This window comes from Rhinopithecus roxellana, chromosome 10, assembly GCF_007565055.1.
Source record: "Rhinopithecus roxellana isolate Shanxi Qingling chromosome 10, ASM756505v1, whole genome shotgun sequence".
NCBI classification, from domain to species: Eukaryota; Metazoa; Chordata; class Mammalia; order Primates; family Cercopithecidae; genus Rhinopithecus; species Rhinopithecus roxellana.
In genome coordinates, this window is record NC_044558.1 from 13534449 (window position 1) to 13554836 (window position 20388).

Below are 20388 nucleotides of genomic sequence, written 5' to 3' on the forward strand. Positions count from 1 at the left end.
AGTACCTTATAGTGTATGGAGTTCACATTCTATTCTAAAAGATTTAAGCAGTTAGTACATGATCTGATTTATGAAGAGGATATTTGCAAGTAAGTAAGCATTAAAGGTTGGGTTTTAGAGAGCTGGGTTTTTTCCAAGCAGATAAAAGACTGTTTTATTTGAATGATGGTCTATGTAATTACTGAGGCCACTACGTATAGACAAGAAAGGAGGAGCTTTATTTCTTGGTCTCTTCTTCCTTGGACAACATCTTGATGATCTCCTCCTTCTTGGCCTGGAGGCACTCGTCATGGAGCTTGCACACTTCCTTAGTCTTAGGCCAGTGGGCCTCAGTCTGGTCCGCCAGGAGCTTCTTGCGGGACTTGTCTACCTTCAGCTTGCAGATGATTCCTTGAGAATACGCTTGTTTTTGAACACAGTCCCTTTCACCTTCTGGTACAGAGTGCAATACATGTGGCAATCAATCTTCTTAGAGTCACAGTATCTTCTAAGCAGCTGGCACAGAATCCTCATTCTCCTCATCCAGGTTACCTTCCCTGGCATTCGGGCATTGGCTGTACCCTCTTGCTTACCTATGCCCAGGTGCCTGCCCTTCCGCTGGGCCAAGGTTTTTCTGGCATCAAGGAGCCTGGGAATGGACAGGCATAGGCTTGCGGATGATCAGCCCATGTTTGATCAGCTTCTGGATTTGCTGATGGGAGTTAACATTGGTCTCTGGGAGCCAACCAGACCTTCTTTTTGCCGTAGTGAAAGACACTAGAGACAAACTTCCTCTGAAGCCTGAGCACACGCATGGCTTCAGCTGCAGCAGCAAAAAGAGTTTTAACATTCTTAATGTAATTTAGCAGCTCCCTTTTCCAATAGGAATTGAGTGTTTTTGACAATTTTGTTAATCTCCAAGGATCCTTTGAATGTTCCGAAGTCAAATGTTCTTAGCCTAGGATTTGTGGATTCCTAGAGAGTATATAGATGGGCTCCAGAGGGTCTGAGAGCCCCCTAAAATTTTGTGTATATATGCTTATATATGTTTTTCTGAGAGTGGGTCTCTAGCTTTCAACAGATTTTCTTTTCTTTTCATTTTTAATGAGATGGGGTCTCCCACTGCCCAGGCTGAAGTACATAATCATGGCTCACTGCAGCCTCAACCTCCAGGGCTCAAGTAATCCTCCTGCCTCAGCCTCCCAAGTATCTAGGACTACAGGTGCAAACCACTATGCCTGGCTATTTTTTAAAACATTTTCTTTTTGTAGAGATGGGGTCTTGCTTTGTTGCCCAGGCTGGTTTTGAACTCCTGGGATCAAGCAGTCCTCTGCTTCAGCCTTCCAAAGTACTGGGGTTACAGGCATGAACCACCATGCACAGCTGCAACAAATTTTCAAAGGATTTTATCACACACAAAAAAAGTGAGTAAGACCTACTTCACATTAAAGTCTTGGCTATACTTTTGGGATAGTAGTGCTACTATTATCTTAGGGTTCACAACACTAAACAAATTACACTTCTAGAAAGAAGCAAGTTCTGCCTCAAAGAGATAACACTATGTTGGAGGAGGGCAATATTTACAACAGAGTAGGAAAGAACTTCTTGGAAGAAAAATGTTACCTGTGTGATGTGAGAACTAGAAGATACCTAGGAATTTACCTGGTACCATCTCACTTACATTACATGTAAGAAAATGAAGATCCTATACTTACTTGGCAGGAGAGATACCATGATCACGAAGGTGGTTTTCCCAGTTTGAGGCTTATCCATTGCACTCCGAATGTGCTGACCCTCTGCGATTTCCCCAAATGTGGGAAACTCGACTGCATAATTTGTGGTAGTGGGGGACTGCGTTCGCGCTTTCCCCTGATGTTATTGTGACTTAAACAACAGATAAACGTTAGCGTTTTCTGTGTTGTCTGCAAAAAAAAAAAAGAAAGAAAATGAAGATCCAGAGAAGTTAAACGACTTGCCCAAGGTTGTATAGCTGGTTAGGGACTAAAGAGGAATTTGAAACAGGTCACCAACACTCAGTACAGCACTCTGTGCTCCCCAAGGAAAGGTATACAAAGAAACTGGACTTTTGCGCTTAAAAATTTAATAGGAAATAAATGTTAAATTTTATTCAACTCAATTACACAAATGCATGCTCATTCCTAAGGAATTGGAAGGAAAGAGAGAAGTAAAGGAGTTCAAAAATGTATAAGTTCTCAGTCCTGAAAGAGATGAAAAACATCAATGTTAAGATGTACAATCAAAACAAAGTAAATAGCAACAACATTTTTTCCTTTTTTTTTTTTTTTTTTGAGACGGAGTCTCACTCTGTCGCCCAGGCTGGAGTGCAGTGGTGCCATCTCGGCTCACTGAAACCTCGGTCTCACAGGTTCAAGCGATTCTCCTGCCTCAGCCTCCTGAATAGCTGGGATTACAGGCATGCACCACCACACCTGGGTAATTTTTGTATTTTTAGTAGAGACAGGGTTTTACCATTTTGGCCAGGCTGACACCTGAGGTCGGGGGTTCAAGACCAGCCCGGCCAACACTATGTCATCAGTCTGTATCTGATCTTTCTGCAAAAGATTTGTTAAACAGACTCAATAAGTTACAAAAATTAGACGATTTTTCACTTATCAATATGGCAGTTATTTTAAAAACTGGCAATCCCACAATTGAGTTAACAGTGTGGAGAAACAGACTTTCTCAATACCACTGGTGAGAATATAAACAGGTATTATTCTTCTGGAGGGCATTTTGGCAATATGCTTACGAAAGTCTTTAAAAATGCATACCCGGCCAGGCGCAGTGGCTCATGCCTGTAATCCCAGCACTTTGGGAGGCTCAGGCGGGTGGATCACAAGGTCAGGAGTTCGAGACCATCCTGGCCAACACAGTGAAACCCCGTCTCTACTAAAAATACAAAAATTAGCCAGGAGTTGTGGCAGATGCCTGTAATCCCAGCTACCCGAGAGGCTGAGGCAAGAGAATCACTTGAACCTGGGGGGCAGGGGTTGCAGTGAGCTGAGATGGGGCCCCTGCACTCCAGCCTGGGTGACAGAGCTAGACTCTGTCTCAAAAAAAAAAAAAAAAGAATTTATCTTAAGGAAATGATATTTTCAAATATGACTATTATCAAAGTCATGAATAAGGATGTTAATCATAATAATAATAGCTAACATTTATTGAATATTACCTCATTTAATTCTCATTAACTATTAATCTTCCCAGTTTACAGTTAACTTGCTCAGGGTTACATAGCCAATGGGACACAGTGGCTCACACCTGTAATTCCAGCACTTTGGGAAGCTAAGGCAGGCAGATCACTTGGGCTCAGGAGTTCGAGAACAGCCTGGGCAACATAGCCAGACCTCATCTCTACAAAAAAACTTTTAAAAAATTACCCAGATGTGGCCAGGCGTGGTGGCTCACGCCTGTAATCTCAGCACTTTGGGAGACCGAGGCGGGTGGATCACCTGAGGTCAGGAGTTCGAGACCAGCCTGACCAACATGGAGAAACCCTGTCTCCACTAAAACACAAAATATTAACCGGGCATGGTGGGGCATGCCTGTAATCCCAGCTACTCAGGAGGCTGAGACAGGAGAATTGCTTGAACCCGGGAGACAGAAGTTGCAGTGAGCCGAGATCGTGCCATTACACTCCAGCCTGGGCAACAAGAGTGAAACTCCATCTCAAAAAACAAACAAACAAACGAACAAAAATTAGCCAGGTGGGGAGGCACATGCTTGTAGTCCCAGCTACTCAGGAGGCTGAGGCAGGAGGATCACTTGAACCCAGGAAGTCAAGGCTGCAGTGAGCTGTCATTGTGCCACTGCACTCCAGGCTGGGCAACACAGTGAAACCCCGTCTAAAATATCAAAGGATTTGGACTTTTTTCAAGGCAAGCAATGGAGGAGCCATTGAAAAATTTTTACACAAGAAAGATCAGATTCACACTTTTCCATATAAAGAATGGTTAGGTGGGGCAGACATAAAGGAAGACAGGAAACTATTATATGAGTTAGAGAACCAAATGGAAATGAGAAGACAGATACAAGATGTTGAAAAGCTAGAATCAAAAGGACCTGGCAAACATTTAGACATGAGCTGTTAAGGGGAAAAGCAGTGTCAAGGGTAACTCCCAGATTTCTGAGCAAATGAGTGGATGGTGGTGCTGCTTAGTTTGCGGAGAGAAAAGGTAAGAAGTTGAATTTTAAGCATGTCAAGTTCAAGGGGCCTATGGAACCTCAAGAGGAGTAAGCTATTGCATTTATCAATGTCCAAAGGTCAGAGACAGTGTCTGGACAAGAGACAAGGATTTTGGATTCATTCACCATATTTAATTGTAGTTATGAATGGTCGATGTGACCACAGGAAAGTGAGGCAAGAAAATGTTGGCAATCAAGGGAACTGTGAGGTTTAAAGAAGCTCATAGGCTGGGCGTGGTGGCTCACCCCTGTAATCCCAGCACTTTGGGAGACCAAAGCGGGTGGATCATCTGAGGTCAGGAGTCCGAGACCAGCCTGGCCAGCATGGTAAAACCCTGTCTCTACTAAAAATACAAAAATCAGCTGGGCATGGTGGCGCATGCCTGTAATCCCAGCTACTCAGGAAGCTGAGGCAGGAGAATCACTTGAACCCAGGAGGTAGAGGCTGCAATGAGCCGAGACTGTACCATTGCACTACAGCCTGGGCAAAAAGAGCAAAACTCCATCTAAAAAAAAAAAGAAAGGCTCATAGGGAGACTGAGAAGGAGAAACTAGAGAAGTAGAAAGGAAAGCAGTAAAAATGGCTGTTACAGAAAGAGAGCCAAGAAAGAGTTTCAAGCAGGGCAAGAGTGTGTTTCTGGTGGGTTAATACCTCAGGGAAGTCCCATAAGAAAAAGATGAAAATGTATTTCTTTGATTTAGCAATAAATTGACTGGGGAGAGAGTGGTTTTGCTGAAGGCAGTCTTGCAAAGGCAAGATTGCAATGAGCCGAAAAAGGAGTAAAAAGGAATAAAATGGAAACTGTGAAATATAAACCACTCTTTCAAGAAGATTGTTCAGAGAAGGAGAAAAGTCGGATAATCTTGTTAGAGGCAGATGTAGAATATTTAAACCCTACAAAAATCCTAATGACCTGCCAAGCAGTCTAAGGTTTTGTTTTGTTTTAATAAAACAATTCATAACAAATAGGGATTAGACAAATGAGAAATGAGAATTTCTTAGTTGTAATCTCAGGAGAGATTTTTGCTACTTACAGCCCAAACTTTATTTTCAATATTAGATGGAACACACATTTACAGCTCTTCTCAGGGTATTTTGACAAGTCTTTTAATAACTGTGAAGTAAAATATTAATAATAATAGAATTGTCATTTCTAACCTCAGGTGTATTTATCTTTTAAAAGGCTGAAAAGTATTTTCATAATTTAAAAAAAAATGGTGGTAGTAGGGAAAAAAGTAAAGAAAAGGCTAAAAATATTTATTGGCAGTTGCTTATAATTTTTCTCAATTGTTGATTCACAACTCACCAAAAATTTAAATTTAAGTGGCAAATACCTTTTTTTATTCTTGAGTCTCACTCTGTCACTCAGGCTAGAGTGCAATGGGGCCATCTTGGCTCACTGCAACGTCCACCTGCCAGGCTCAAGCAATCTTGCTGCCTCAGCCTCCCAAGTAGTTAGAACTACAGGCATGCGCCACCACACCTGGCTACTTTTTGTATTTTTAGTAGAGACTGGGTTTCGCCATGTTGCCCAGGCTGGTCTCGAACTCCTGGGCTCAAGTGGTCCGCCCACCTCTGCCTCCCAAAGTGATGGGATGGCAGGTTTGAGCCACCATGCCTGGCCCCTGTCTAATATTTTATTCTGCCACAACAATTATCCTAAGAATTATGTCCAACTCTCACAAACTACGGAATGAAATTAAATCTAATTCAATTCAGCAAGTGAAAGTCTTACAGCACCTTTACTATAAAGTCTATTCAGAAAGGCCAGGTGTGATGGCACATGTGTGTAGGCCTACCTACTCAGGAGGCTGAGGCAGGAGGACCACTTGAGGCCTGGAGTTCAAGACCAGGCTGGGCAACATAGTGAGACCTTCTCTCTACCAAAAAAAATTGTTTTTTTAATTAGCTAGGCATGGTGGCATGCACCTATAGACCCAGCTACTGAGGAGGCTGAAACAAGAGGATTGCTTGAGCACAGTAGTTCCAGATTACAGTGAGCTAAGATTGTGCCATAGATTGTGTACTGTAGCCTGGGTGACAGAGAGAGACCCCATCTCTAAATAAATAAATAAATAAATCTGTGCAGGAATGGAAAAATTGAAGTATAGGAATAAAGATGCCGTAAAATCAAACAATTATGAACAATTTCTTTCTTTCTTTCTTCCTTTTTTTTTTTTTTTTTTTTGAGATGGAATCTCAGTCTGTTGCCCAGGCTGGAGTACAATGGTGTGATCTCAGCTCACTGCAACCTCTGCCTCCCAGGTTCAAGTGAGTCTCCTGTCTCAGCCTCCCGAGTAGCTGGGATTACAGGCATGTGCCAACACACCCGGCTAATTTTTGTATTTTTAATAGAGACAGGGTTTCACCATGTTGGCCAGGCTGGTCTCGAACTCCTGACCTCAGGCGATCTACCCGGCTCAGCCTCCCAAAGTGCTGGGATTACAGGCATGAGCCCCTGTACCTGGCCATATGAACCATTTCTTTAGGTGAGTTTTGCTTCTTTTTATCTGACCCTGAAGAAAATAATTGGAATGAATACAGTAATTCCCTTCCCTTTCACCTTTCCCTTTCTTTTTGACAGAGTCTCACTCTATCACCCAGGCTGGAACGCAGTGGCACATTCATGGCTCACTGCAGCCTCAACCTTCTGGAGTCAAGTGGTCCTCTTGCCTCAGCCTCCTGAGTAGCTGGGACTACAGGCATGTGCCACCACACCCAGCTAAATTTTTTTTTTTTTTTTTTTTTTTTTTTTTTTTTTTTTTTTTTGTAGAGGCAGAGTGTTGCTTTGTTGCCCAGGCTGGTCTCAAACTCCTGGACTCAAGCAATCCACCTGCCTCGGCCTCCCAAAGTATTGAGACTACAGGCATGAGCCACTGTGCTTGGCCTCCTTTTTTTCTGATATAAATAATCTGTTTTTAAAAATTGCTGTTTTTGCAGGCCAGAGATTTTTTAATGTTTTTTTTTTTTCATTTTTTTCATTTTCTGAGTAAACATATGTCTCACTGTACTAAGTTTTTAAATTCACAGTGGCTTTCTGGACTAACAGTAACAACATTCAGTCACAATATTCATGTTTATAAATGTAAACATTTACCTTTGGAACAGTCTTTAACCAGTAACTGAACCTCTTATTCAATGTTGGTTAAACAGCAAGATGGGATATTCTGACCAAAAAGCAAAAAATCAATTTTAATTAAAAATACTTTTAAAGTTTATGTAGTCAATTTTCTATTGTCTTGACACAAAAGATCTATTCCTCTAGTTTAGGTAAATGAGTTTTAAGAATATCGCAGCTGGGCACAGTGACTCACACCTGTAATCCCAGCACTCTAGGAGGCCGAGGCAGGCAGATCACGAGGTCAGGAGTTTGAGACTAGCCTGGCCAACATGGTGAAACACCATCTCTACTAAAAATACAAAAATTAACCGGGTGTAGTGGCAGATGCCCATAATCCCAGCTACTCGAGAGGCTGAGGCAGGATAACTGCTTGAACCCGGGAAGCGGAGGTTGCAGATAGCCAAGATTGCCTCACTGCACTCCAGTCTGGGTGACAGAGCGAGGCTCCATCTCAGAAAAAAAAAAAAAAAAAAAATCTCAAACCACTATAGTGGTTAACTATATTTCTAGTTACTATAAAGAAACTAGAAATGTAATGGATTTGAAATCTGATAAACCATCACTATGTCAAATCAAATATACAACAGGCAGCTCTTTTGTACAAGGAATATTCTGGGCTTTTAACTCTCACAATCCCCAAGAGTTAGGTATTATTATTTTGTATTTTACAGTGGAGGAAATTGAGGCTGAGAAAAGTTAAAGAGGGTCGGGTGCAGTGGCTCAAGCCTGTAATCCCAGCACTTTGGGAGGCCGAGACGGGTGGATCACGAGGTCAGGAGATCGAGACTATCCTGGCTAATACGGTGAAACCCCGTCTCTACTAAAAATACAAAAAACTAGCCAGGCGAGGTGGCGGGCGCCTGTAGTTCCAGCTACTAGGGAGGCTGGGGCAGGAGCATGGCATAAACCCAGGAGGCGGAGCTTGCAGTGAGCTGAGATCCGGCCACTGCACCCCAGCCTGGGTGACAGAGCCAGACTCCGTCTCAAAAAAAAAAGAAAGAAAGAAAAGAAAAGTAGACAAATAACTACTAGCAAGTTAGGACTCGAACCCAAGTTTTCCCACAAGGAGCTTTTGTTGAGAAGATAAACAAAAATACAAATATATTGCCACAAATAAAAATTACCACAAACTTAGTTAAAAATAATATTATAAGAAATGCCACTATCTTAGAATGCACTTCTGTGATTACTGGTCAAACTTATCATTCAGATATGAGCTACAAAAGTTAGAAAAAAAGGAGAACTTGCTGACCTGGGGCAGAAGATTCAGCCGGTGACAAATTCCAGCTCCACCACACACTGGCTGTGTGGCTTGAGGGAAACATAGTCTTCTCATCTGCAAAATGAAGATAACATCAACCTTCCAGCGTTACTGTGAGGGTTAGATGAAGTACCAAGTAAAGCTCCAGGTAGAGGGCCTAGCACACATAATAAATACTGCATACTGACTCCTTCCTTCTTAGGAAAGGCTTTCCATGGGTCTGAGACCTTGAACAATAGATTGAGTTGGGATATTGAAAGAGAATGGGGAAGCTCATTTCAGGAAGAAAAAAGAAGCACAAGACAGAGATACAGCAGGAAAGATTGTGTTTAAAATAGTTTACCTGATGCAGAACATTTAAAGTTAATAGTATATAATAAGCCTGGAAAGCAGTTTGGGCCAAATTACATCAGGCCTCAGTCAAAGAATTTAGACTTTATATTATAAGTAGCAGGGAATGATGGAGAGCTTGGTTCCTTTGTTTACATTATGCTTTATTGACCTAATGTTTTATTATAAAGCAATACATGTTCATTGTAGAAAGTCTGTAAATTGGCCGGGCGCAGTGGCTCATGCCTGTAATCCCAGCACTTTGGGAGGCTGAGGTGGGTGGATCATGAGGTCAGGAGATCAAGACCATCCTGGCTAACATAGTGAAAACCCGTCTCTACTAAAAATACGAAAAATAAGCCAGGCGTGGTGGCGGGCGCCTGTAGTCCCAGCTACTTAGGAGGCTGAGGCAGGAGAATGGGAGGCAGAACTTGCAGTGAGCCAAGATTGCGCCACTGCACTCCAGCCTGGGTGACAGAGCGAGACTCCTTCTCAAAAAAAATAAATAAACAAAAATAAAAATAAATAAATAAATAAAAATTTAGCTGGGCGTGGTGGCGCAGGCCAAGATTGTGCCACTGCACTCCAGCCTAGGCAACAGAGCAAGAGACTCTGTTTCAAAAAAAAAAAAAAAAAAAGAAAGGAAAAGTCTGTAAATTACAGAGAAGTAGAGAAGTGTAAAGAAAAATATACAAAACACCTTATTCAATAGTTACCTTGAGAGATAAATTTTTTTATTGTTTTATCCTTTGGTGGAATTTTTTTTCTTTTTTCAGTAGCTTTACTGAGGCATAATTGACAGAAGGTATACGATACGAATTGTAATTCAAGGTATACGATACGAATATTTGATATACATATACACTGTGAAATGATTACCACAATCAAATTAATTAACACATCCTTCCCCACCCAGAGCTACTATTTTCCTTTGGTAGTATTTTGATTGAGTTTTTTTTTTCCCACATACACTTGTTATTTTAATACTAATAATAAAATGTATAAGCACATGGAAAACATTAAACACATTTACATAATTATTCTTTTTATGAGAAGATTTGCCTCTCAAAAAAGGATTTGCATATTTCAGATGGTCAGATGGCCAGTGAGAGTTCCCCAAGGCTAGAACCACACATTTCATAAGGTACAATGGTTGCTAATCTTTATATGCATCTTGTCCTATCATTTCAACATATAGTTGTAACACATTTTTCTTTTGCTTTTAATATAGCTAAGTTATTTAATTTCTTTAAAAAATATTGCTACCATAACACTCTCCAGAGATTACCTCTGGGGACATTTGGGTGTATCTTTTCCAGTTTAAAGGTTTGAACTTGAAGATAGATGGAATAAAAGTGGGACTTTAGGTGGCTTACTCTGACCAAAACAAATTAGAAAGATGCAAGGAAGATTATAGAACAAGGAAGACCATATTGGGCTGTGGTAGCAATTCAGGCGTAGGTCAAAAACGGGCAAGACTGGTACAGTCACAATGGACATGGAAAGAAAGCAACAAACACAAGAAACAATACAGAGGGAGAACTGACAGGACTTGGCGACTCATGAGCTATGGAAGGTGAAGGAGATGAGTAATGAAAGATGATGCTATGGTGTCACCTTTGGCAATTTACATAAACTTCAATTTCCTCATCTATAAAATGGGGTTAATAATTGTACCTTCCTCATAGGGTTGTTGGGAGGATTAAATGGATGACATCTAAAATGCTTAGCACAAGAACAGGAATGCATTCTTAACCAATAGTAGCTGTCATCGTTTTTATAGATGTTGAATCTACCGTGGCTGGGTTTAAGAATAATGAAATTCTTAAAAGAAATAGGAAAGTCAGGAGAAAGGTCTGATTGAGGTAGAGAGGTAGAGTGGAACTATATTTTAGACATGTCAAAGTTAGGCTTATGGTGGACACTCGATTAAAAATGTTCAGCAAGAAGCCACCACTGGCAGTGATGTTTGACAGTGTATACATTTTAGGAAGACTTCATGTTCATAAGAAGCAGACACCTGGAGGGTGGATACCACTGTACCATGTCCACATGTCTCCCCGTAACCTCCACTTAATGAGCAGAAATTACCTCATCTAACAAGCAATCTCTACATATCGTTGACTTCCTGGCTGCATGGCTCTGTTCAGGTAGGACAGACACCTAAGTAGTGAAGCACTTAGGTTTTGGAACCAGACAGATCTGTTTGAATCCCAAGTCTCCCACTTACTGTTGTCTAATTGCAGGAAAAATAATTTTCTTAACTTCACATTTTCTTGTTTACAAAATGGAGTAATAAAAATTTCTACCTCATAGCATTGATAGGAGAATTAAATGAGACTATTTAAAATAAAACCGGGCGTGGTGGCTCACGCCTGTAATCCCAGCACTTTGGGAGGCCGAGGCGGGTGGATTCCTTCAGGTCAAGAGTTCACGACCAGCCTGGCCAACATAGTAAAACCCTGTCTCTACTAAAAATACAAAAAAAATTAGACAAGTGTAGTGGTGGTTGCCTGTAACCCCAGCTACTTGGGAGGCTGAAGCAGGAGAATCGCTTGAACCCCAAAGACAGAGGTTGCAGTGAGCCAAGATCATGCCATTGCACTCTAGCCTGCGCAACAAAGCAAGACTCACACAGAGTGAGACTCCATCTCAAAAATAAAATAAACCTTTAATAAAACATAAGATGTGGGCCAGGCACAGTGGCTCATACCTGTAATCCCAGCACTTTGGGAGGCTGAGACGGGCGGATCACCTGAGGTCAGGAGTTCAAGACCAGCCTGGCCAACATGGTGAAACCTCATCTCTACTAAAAATACAAAAAAAATGGCCGGGCGTGGTGGTGGGTGCCTGTAATCCCTGCTGCTCAGAAGGCTGAGGCAGGAGAATCACTTGAACCCAAGAGGCGGAGGTTGCAGCGAGCAGAGAATGCACCATTGCACTCTAGCCTGGGCAATAAGAATGAAACTCCATCTCAAAAAAAAAAAAACAAATAAAAAAAAATAAAACCTAAGATGTGATATAAATACCAAGTTATTTTGTTTTGTTTGTTTTAAACAGGGTCTCACTCTGTTTCCCAGGGTGGAATGCAGTGGCACTATCACGGTTCACTGCAGCCTCAACCTCTCCCAGGCTCTCCTCCACCTCAGCCTCCTGAAGTAGCTGGGACCACAGGCGCTTGCCACTAAAAAATTGTTAATTGTTGTACTTTTTGTAGAGATGGGGTTTTTGTCATATTGCCCAGGCTAGTCTCGAACTCCTGGGCTCAATGAGTCTGCCCACCTCAGTCTCCCAAAGTGCTCAGCCACTGCACCTGGCCATAAATACCAAGTATTGCTATTAATCATGTCTCTTCTTGAGGCTAATAGTTCATTTATATTTCCTCTCCATTCTTTATGGTGTCAAACACAAGAGGCACTCTCTGCTAACTGCTGGTCACTGTGCCTCCACAACTTTGGTTTTCAGCCTCTCCCCATGGCTCAGTCCCTTTTGGAACTTTGTAACCCGTGGTTGTGTGAAATTCCAGAAGGCCAAACAGCATCTTAGGAGGAAGATGGTCTGTCAGTCTTTGTTTGGAGAGACCTTCTGTATTATCTGTTTTCTATCACTGCCTAAACAAATTACCACAAACTTAGTGACTGAAAACAACACAAATGTATTGTCTCACAGTTCTGTAATTCAGAAGTCAAAAATGGTCTCCCTAATAAAATCAAGATGTCAGTAGGGCTGCATTCTTTTCTGGAGGCTCTAGGGGATAATCCGTTCCCTCATCCTTTTAAGTTTCTAGAGGCCATTTACATTCCTTGGCGCATGGCCTTCTTCCTCCATCTTGAAAACCTGCAACAGCAGCTTGAGTTCTTTTCACCTCATCAACCATCTCTCTGGTTGACTTCTGCCTCCTGCATCTTCTATTAAGGACCCTTGTGTTACACTGGGTCCACCTGGATAACCCAGAATGCTCTCCCTGTGTTAAGATCTACAAACTAGCAAACTTAATTCCCTTTGCACCTTTATCTCCCTTGCCATGTAACATAACAGAGGACAGGTTTTGAGGATTATGATGTGAACATTTTGGGGGACCATCATTTTGCCTACCATACCTTCCACAAAGAAAACTCCAGGGAGTTTTGCCCCTGCTTTGTCTCTCTGTCTTGCAGGACCTAACTGATCCTCTAAATCATGAACCATCTATCACAATAGGATAATTGTAATAATCACAATTGGGAGGCCTTTCATGAAAATATTTTTCTTCTGGTCTAAGTCTGATTCTGTTCCATGCTTAAAGATTTATTTGTAGCTAAATACAATGACTGTTAACTAAAAATTCTTAAAGAAATAATGATCTTGGCCGGGTATGCTGGCTCACGCCTATAATCGCAGTACTTTGGGAGGCCGAGGTGGGTGGATCACGAGTTCAGGAGTTTAAGACCAGCCTGGCCAACATGGTGAAACTCCCTCTCTACTAAAAATACAAAAATTAGCCGGGTGTGGTGGCAGTCACCTGTAATCCCAGCTACTTGGGAGGCTGAAGCAGAGAAAAAAAGAAATAATGATCCCAGAAAATCCTTTCCAGTATGGGGGAAAAGAAGGTTTATCATCAACCATTCACTTTTATAAATGATATGAATGTCCATTTCTTTTTTTCTTCAAGTCAGAGTCTCACTCTTCTGTCACCCAGGCTAGAGTGCAGTGGCTCAAGCTCTAGCAATACTCCTACTTTAGCCTCCCCAGTAGCTGGGACTACAGGCACATACCACCATGTCCAGCTAATTTTCTTATTTATTTATTTTTTTAAAAGAGAGGGTCGGCCGGGCGCAGTGGCTCAAGCCTGTAATCCCAGCACTTTGGGAGGCCGAGACGGGCGGATCACGAGGTCAGGAGATCGAGACCATTTAGTCTCTACTAAAAAATACAAAAATCTAGCCGGGCGAGGTGGCGGGCGCCTGTAGTCCCAGCTACTCGGGAGGCTGAGGCAGGAGAATGGCGTAAACCCGGGAGGCGGAGCTTGCAGTGAGCTGAGATCCGGCCACTGCACTCCAGCCCGGGCAACAGAGCGAGACTCCGTCTCAAAAAAAAAAAATAAAAAATTAAAAAATAAAAAATAAAAGAGAGGGTCTTACCATGTTGCCCAGGCTAGTCTCAAACTTCTGGGCTCAAGTGATCCTCCTGCCTCAGCCTCCCAAAGTGCCAGGATTACAGGCATGAGCCACCACACCTGACTGAATGTGTATTTTATTTCTGAAAAGAACCACACCACATGATTGTTACCAATATGTTTCTATGTTTTTTTAGCTGGGTATACCTGTAATACCTGTAGTCCCAGCTATTCAGGAGGCTGAGATGGGAGGATCACTTGAGCCCAGGAGTTTGAGGCTGCAATGAGCCATGGTTGTGCCACTGACTGTATGACAGAGTGAGACCCTGTCTAAAAAAAAAAAAAAAGTTTCTATTTTTTTAACAGAACCCCAACAGTGGTGTTTTCATTTTAGATCCAATTGATGATTAATGGACAGCAGAGTATGTCTTAAGAAAGACAGGTGAAAAATATCAGGTTGCAAAGCAAAGCATGTAAATATACCAAAGCCAGAATTTTTTTATTTTTTTAAGGAGTGAGTAAAAAGCCATGAGTACTATTTTAGGAGTACCAAAAGTTCAAACGTTGTAGTTGGAAATGGATAAAACCTCAATGCCTTTGAATTTTACACTGAAATATAGTATTTCTATCTTTTAAGTTATTTTATCTCAAGGTATATAAATGTGCTGAAAATAAATATGTCAAAATCTTGAGTTGTGTGTGTTTTTTTTTTTTTTTTTTTTTTTGAGATAGAGTTTCACTCTTGTTGCCCAGGCTGGAGTGCAATGGCACGATCTCGGCTCACTGCAACCTCCACCCTCCGGGTTCAAGCAATTCTCCTGCCTCAGCTTCCTAAATAGCTGGGATTACAGGTGCCCGCCACCATGCCCGGCTAATTTTGTATTTTCAGTAGAGACAGAGTTTCTCCGTGTTGGTCAGGCTAGTCTCCAACTCCCAACCTCAAGTGATCTCCCCACCTTGGCCTCCCAAAGTGCTAGGATTACAGGCATGGGCCACCATGTCCAGCAAGCATTAAAAATTGTGTTAAAAATTTCAGCATTAAAAAATTTGTTAATGGTTGAGCCTAATTTTCTAGTGGGTAGGTGGCTAGCTTTAGTACCTGATTTAAAGAAAACTGCTTGAAAAACAGGAGAGGCTAGCACTATATTGTTTTATGACTTTGGGCAGGAGACTCAAGAGAAGGAAAGTAGAGAGCCGAACAGGTATCGAGCATCTATTATTGCCAAGCACTGTGTTTGCATACATTATTTCACTGAGTTTTTACAACATTTCCTGTGGATCGCCATTGTTACACTTTAAAGATGAGGAAATTGAAGCTCTGAGATGTTTTTTTTTTTTTTTTTTTTTTTTGAGACGGAGTCTTGCTCTGCCACCCAGGCTGGAGTGCAGTGGCCGGATCTCAGCTCACTGCAAGCTCCGCCTCCCGGGTTTACGCCATTCTCCTGTCTCCTGGGACTACAGTAGCTCGCCCGGCTCGTCGCCCGGCTAGTTTTTTGTATTTTTTAAGTAGAGACGGGGTTTCACCGTATTAGCCAGGATGGTCTCGATCTCCTGACCTCGTGATCCGCCCGTCTCGGCCTCCCAAAGTGCTGGGATTACAGGCTTGAGCCACCGCGCCCGGCCGAAGCTCTGAGATGTTAACAGACTCTCCCACAATCGCACAGCTAAAGGGTAACAGCACTGGGATTAGAGTCCAGTACTGCCTAACTGCAAAGCCCGTGCATACACCCACCACCGCGCTCAGCTGCTCTTGCCTTGTTTCTTCACCTACAAAACAAGGGAGTTCAGTCAGATAATCTCTGATGCCCCTCAAGTTCTACCTGCATGGCCTTTGTGGTTGGGAGGAGAAAGGGGAATCAGGGCAGAGTCTCCAACACTGTGCTAGGTGATCTTCTCCTGAGTGAGAAAGCACTGAAACCACGTGTCCTATTGGAGCTGTACTGACTCCCCATCCCCTGAAAGGAGGCTGCTGCTACTGGCAACACCGCAATAGACAATGGGACTCCCAGGCCCACAGCCCTCAAAAGGAAGCGAGTCTTCTCATTCTTCTTTGCAGGGCCACTTTTTATAAATGTGCATTTCCAAAATCAAATCCATCAACATTTACTGTTGAGAATTTTATTGTGCCCAACACTGAGTTAAATGGTATTGTGAGGCTCTGTACACGACAGCAAGGAAGTATAAGATATGGTCTGCATTCTCAGCAACTTACAACTAGCTGGGAGACCACAACACACAAAGCAATTTTTAAAGGATACTGTATAATGCAGGACTGAATTGTGCAGTCCAGATAATATGTACTACAGGAGTGCAGAGAAATGGGAGTTCAGTGGAGGCTATAGTACCCGTGAGAACTGGAGCAGAGACAGCGTTATTCACCTTGCATTCTTGACTAGTCTTTCTTGGCCTTCTCTGTAATTGTGAAATCCTGGTATGACTCTTTCACATAGTTCAAACATTCTCTGCTTTGCAGGCTGCAGTGATGTCCTTCATATCACGTCATCTGAATGCCACTTCATCTTTATTGGCATGTATTGCATGGGAGGAATATAACCCCAATGGTATGCAAACACCGTCATGGAGACTTGCTTCAAGCCATGGGAAGTTTCATGCAAAACCAGTTTCTCTGTAGGGCAAATGTTGTGTAAAAGTGCAAGAAGTTTGAGAAACCAGTTAAAGACAAAGCCTGTCACAGCAAGAATGAGATTTGAATGGGGACACTTTCCTGTTTGTGTCAGGGATGGTCTGATGGTCTACTTCCAGCCCCTAACCTCCAGGGCCCCTGTGCTTAAGCACTTCTCTGACAACATGGCCCAGAGGCCAAAGGACCTTGTCCAATGTAGCAGGAACTTCTTATTCCCAAACCCTCTGCCCACTCTCATAGGCCACTCTTTTAATAAGAGGCTGCAGACCCAAAAAATTATTGTAGAATGTTGGATCTAACAGATTTAATAGTCACTGCATATTTACTGCATGTTCTGAAACAAGGCTGGATTGAGGAATGTTTTCATTTTAGTTGAAGACACAAAATGAATATACAGGAAACAACAGCCAAGTGTACCTGACAGATTAATGGCATCAAGTGCTAAGCCAAGGGTAATTGGTTCAGAAAAATGAGACATTGATAAGTACAGAAGTAATGAGGGAAAGTGTCACCAAGCCAAGGTTTAGGAGAGACCTTAAAGAATGGAAAGAATCTGGATTGGCAGGAAAGAGAAATTATGACATTGTAGAAATTATATAGCACCAAATATTTCCTGTGATGAATTATAAATTATAGTAGGAAACCATTATCAAAGGCAGGAAAAGTGAAAGATATATTCATGGAAAACCAAAGCAGTCAGCCTGTCTGGAGGAAGGGTGGCATAAGAATGTACATAGCAAAAATTAGTGGGAAGTAAGATCATCTGAATAAGATGAATTCATCAACATACTTAGGCTGGGCGCGGTGGCTCACACCTATAATCCCAGCCCTTTAGGAGGCTGAGGTGGGCGGATCGCTTGAACCCAAAAATTCAAGACCAGCCTGAGAAACGTGGTGAGACCCTTTCTCTACAAAAAAAGACAAAAAAAAAAAAAAAAAAAATGGCCTGGCACAGTGGTTCAAGCCTGTAATCCCAGCATTTTGGGAGGCCAAGACGGGCGGATCACGAGGTCAGGAGATCGAGACTAGCCTGGCTAACACGGGGAAACCCCATCTCTACTAAAAATACAAAAAATTAGTCGGGCGTGTTGGCCGGCACCTGTCGTCCCAGCTGCTAGAGAGGCTGAGGCAGGCAGGAGAATGGCGTGAACCCAGGAGGCGGAGCTTGCAGTGAGCCGAGATGGCACCACTGCACTCCAGCCTGGGCGACAGAGCCAGACTCTGTCTCAAAAAAAGAAAAAAAAAAAACAAAAACATTTAGCGGGGTGTGGAGGTGTGCGCCTGTAGTCCCAGCTACTTGGGAGGCTGAGGTGGAAGGATAGCTTGAGCCTGGGAGGTCGAGGCTGCAGTGAGCTATGATCCCTGCACACTGGTGTTGGTGTCAGAGTGAGACACTGTCTCACAGAAACAAACTTACCAAACATATATCAAGTGCTGATTATACTAGGTCTCTTGCTGCGTAATTATAATAGTTTAAACCTATTAAAGCTTACAATGTGCCTTGCGCTGTGTTAAAGCGCTTTACATATATTATCTCATTTAATTGTCACTACAGACTTATGAGGTATATGCTACCTCATAGGTAGTGTATCCATTTTACAGATGAAAGTGATGAAATCCAGAGAGGCTAAGGAACTTGCTTCAGGTCACATAGTTACTGGGTGGGAAAGCCTAGTATTGAACCAAGTAAGTCAGCCCAAACATGGGTTCTCAGCACAATGCTAAACTGCCTCCACACATGTTACTACAATCTCAGAAACTTCCCTATGACATAGGTATTATGACCCCAGTTTTGCAAGCGGGGATTCAAGGTTTCAAGAGTCAGTGAATTGCCCAAGGTCATTCTGCTGAGTACAGGGCTAGGATTTGAAAGCAGATCCACTAACTCCAAGTCCATTAAACTTCCCATTACAATATAGCCACCTGGCAGAAATATTTCCTCTAATATGGGATCAGATTAGAGGAAATTTTGACAGCAAAGAAGAGCAAGAAGTCTGTATGAATAGAGAAGAACTTCAGGGTTTTGAATAGACATGATTTGATTAATGAAGGTATTCTAGGTCTGGCCTCAGTCTTTCACAGGGAATTGAATCAGGGAAAGGCTAGACATGAACACTAGATGATATTAGAGGAAGTAAGGACCCAGAAATGGGCATAGGAGAGAGGGAAGGACAGAAACAAGATCAATATTTGAAGGAAAGCCTGATTGTTCTAGGGGCTGAACAGCTGAGAGTGATGAAAGAGGAGATCAAATCAAAGAGGAATTTGCTTCTCTATATCTAAATAACTTCATGGACTATTGACAGAGACTGACAGTTTATATGAGCTGCTGGTTTGTGGCAAAAAAAAAAAAAAAAAGTTGTTTTTGGACATGTTGCAATCTGCTTGGCAGAACAATGACCTGCACATTCCAGAGCGAATGGCCAGTAAGCAGTCAGGGACATGGGATTGGAGCTCAGGTTGAGAGCAGAAGCTGTCAATCATATCTGACAAATAAGTTCTGCAAGGACCACTGAAGGGGCAGACAAGTCACATCCCAAGAAAAACAGGGTTTTTTTAAATAGTCAGAATGAGACAGGAGTCAGCAGAGAACCAGAATGCACTATAATGAAAGAGATCAGGCCCAAGGGCAAGCCACAGGTCAAGATGAGTAGTTAGGGACAATGCAGAGATAAAAATTAAAGGGACACAGCAGCAAATCTGATCTCATCAATATCAAGGATAAATGACCACAGAATAATCTTCTGTCCTGTTTTCGGTATTTTGGGGTATTCCCCTATTGCAGGAGCTAAATCCACTTAACTGGATGAAGCCCTCAGAATGACCCTGCAGAACAACCAGGAATCTTCCTATCAGGGAGTACACAGTCTACATTAGCACAGGGAGAGAACAGAAGTGATCAAAAAGGGCCTCTCCACTGAATTGTACATGTAAAAATGGCTAAAATGGTAAATGACATTTATGTAGATTTTACCAAAATTTAAAAGGGAGTCTATCTCTTGAAAAGATAAACATCTATGGATTCCCCCAAAATCTCCAAAAGTTCACCTAATTACCATCTCCTGGACTTCCTCTGTTTGTTAAAGATATTGATTTCCTTGCTCAAGTTGGTGGCTACGGTGCTAAAGGGATGAAGGTACTTATGAAACCATGGAGGCTGCAGCTACCTGGTGCCCTTTTCCCTTCCAGTCTAGGAAGAGAATGGGATAGTCAGTTGTGGTCAGTTTGCTGTGGAAACCCCTCTTCTGGCCTTTCTGCTCCCTCTGTCCTTTTTTCAGAACTTTGAGAACATGATACATTGGCCGAAGCCCCACCCTCTCTGACCTCTTCTGCTTGACACAATTAAGAAAATGAGCCATAGAACAACTCAGCCAACACCTGGAAGGGACTTACGTGAGACAGGAACCTGGGAGTCCTGTAACTTCAGTCCTTGCTCACTGCCATGTGCATATGCCCTTAGAATCCTAGGATCCTCCTTCTGACTTTACAGAGATCACCTCTAAACCTATATCCAATTCCTTTCCTGATCAATATGTAACATGTTCTCAGTTCAGGGGGCCTTCACAAACCAGGGCAACCCAAAGGTGCTCAGCTCCTACACTCTTGGAAGTAGCAAGGTGGGGCTCCTCTTCATTTTGTAAGTGAGGAAACGGGGGCCCAGGATTGGTTCAATGGCTTGCCCATGGGCATATACCTGTCTAAATGCAGAAGGGAAAGGAGATGCAGGCCTTCTGATCCAGTCTCCAAACCT

At 42.5% G+C, this 20388-nt stretch overlaps 1 non-coding gene and 1 pseudogene across 1 annotated transcript; one reads left to right on the forward strand and one right to left on the reverse strand.

Annotated features, from left to right (window-relative positions):
- Positions 1 to 217: 217 nt before the first annotated feature.
- On the reverse strand, positions 218 to 803 carry LOC104668340 (annotated as a pseudogene).
- An 883-nt stretch (positions 804 to 1686) lies between these two features.
- On the forward strand, positions 1687 to 1851 carry LOC115900229. The gene has a single exon (XR_004059894.1). It is a non-coding gene; the product is annotated as a U1 spliceosomal RNA (small nuclear RNA).
- The last annotated feature ends 18537 nt before the right edge of the window (positions 1852 to 20388 follow it).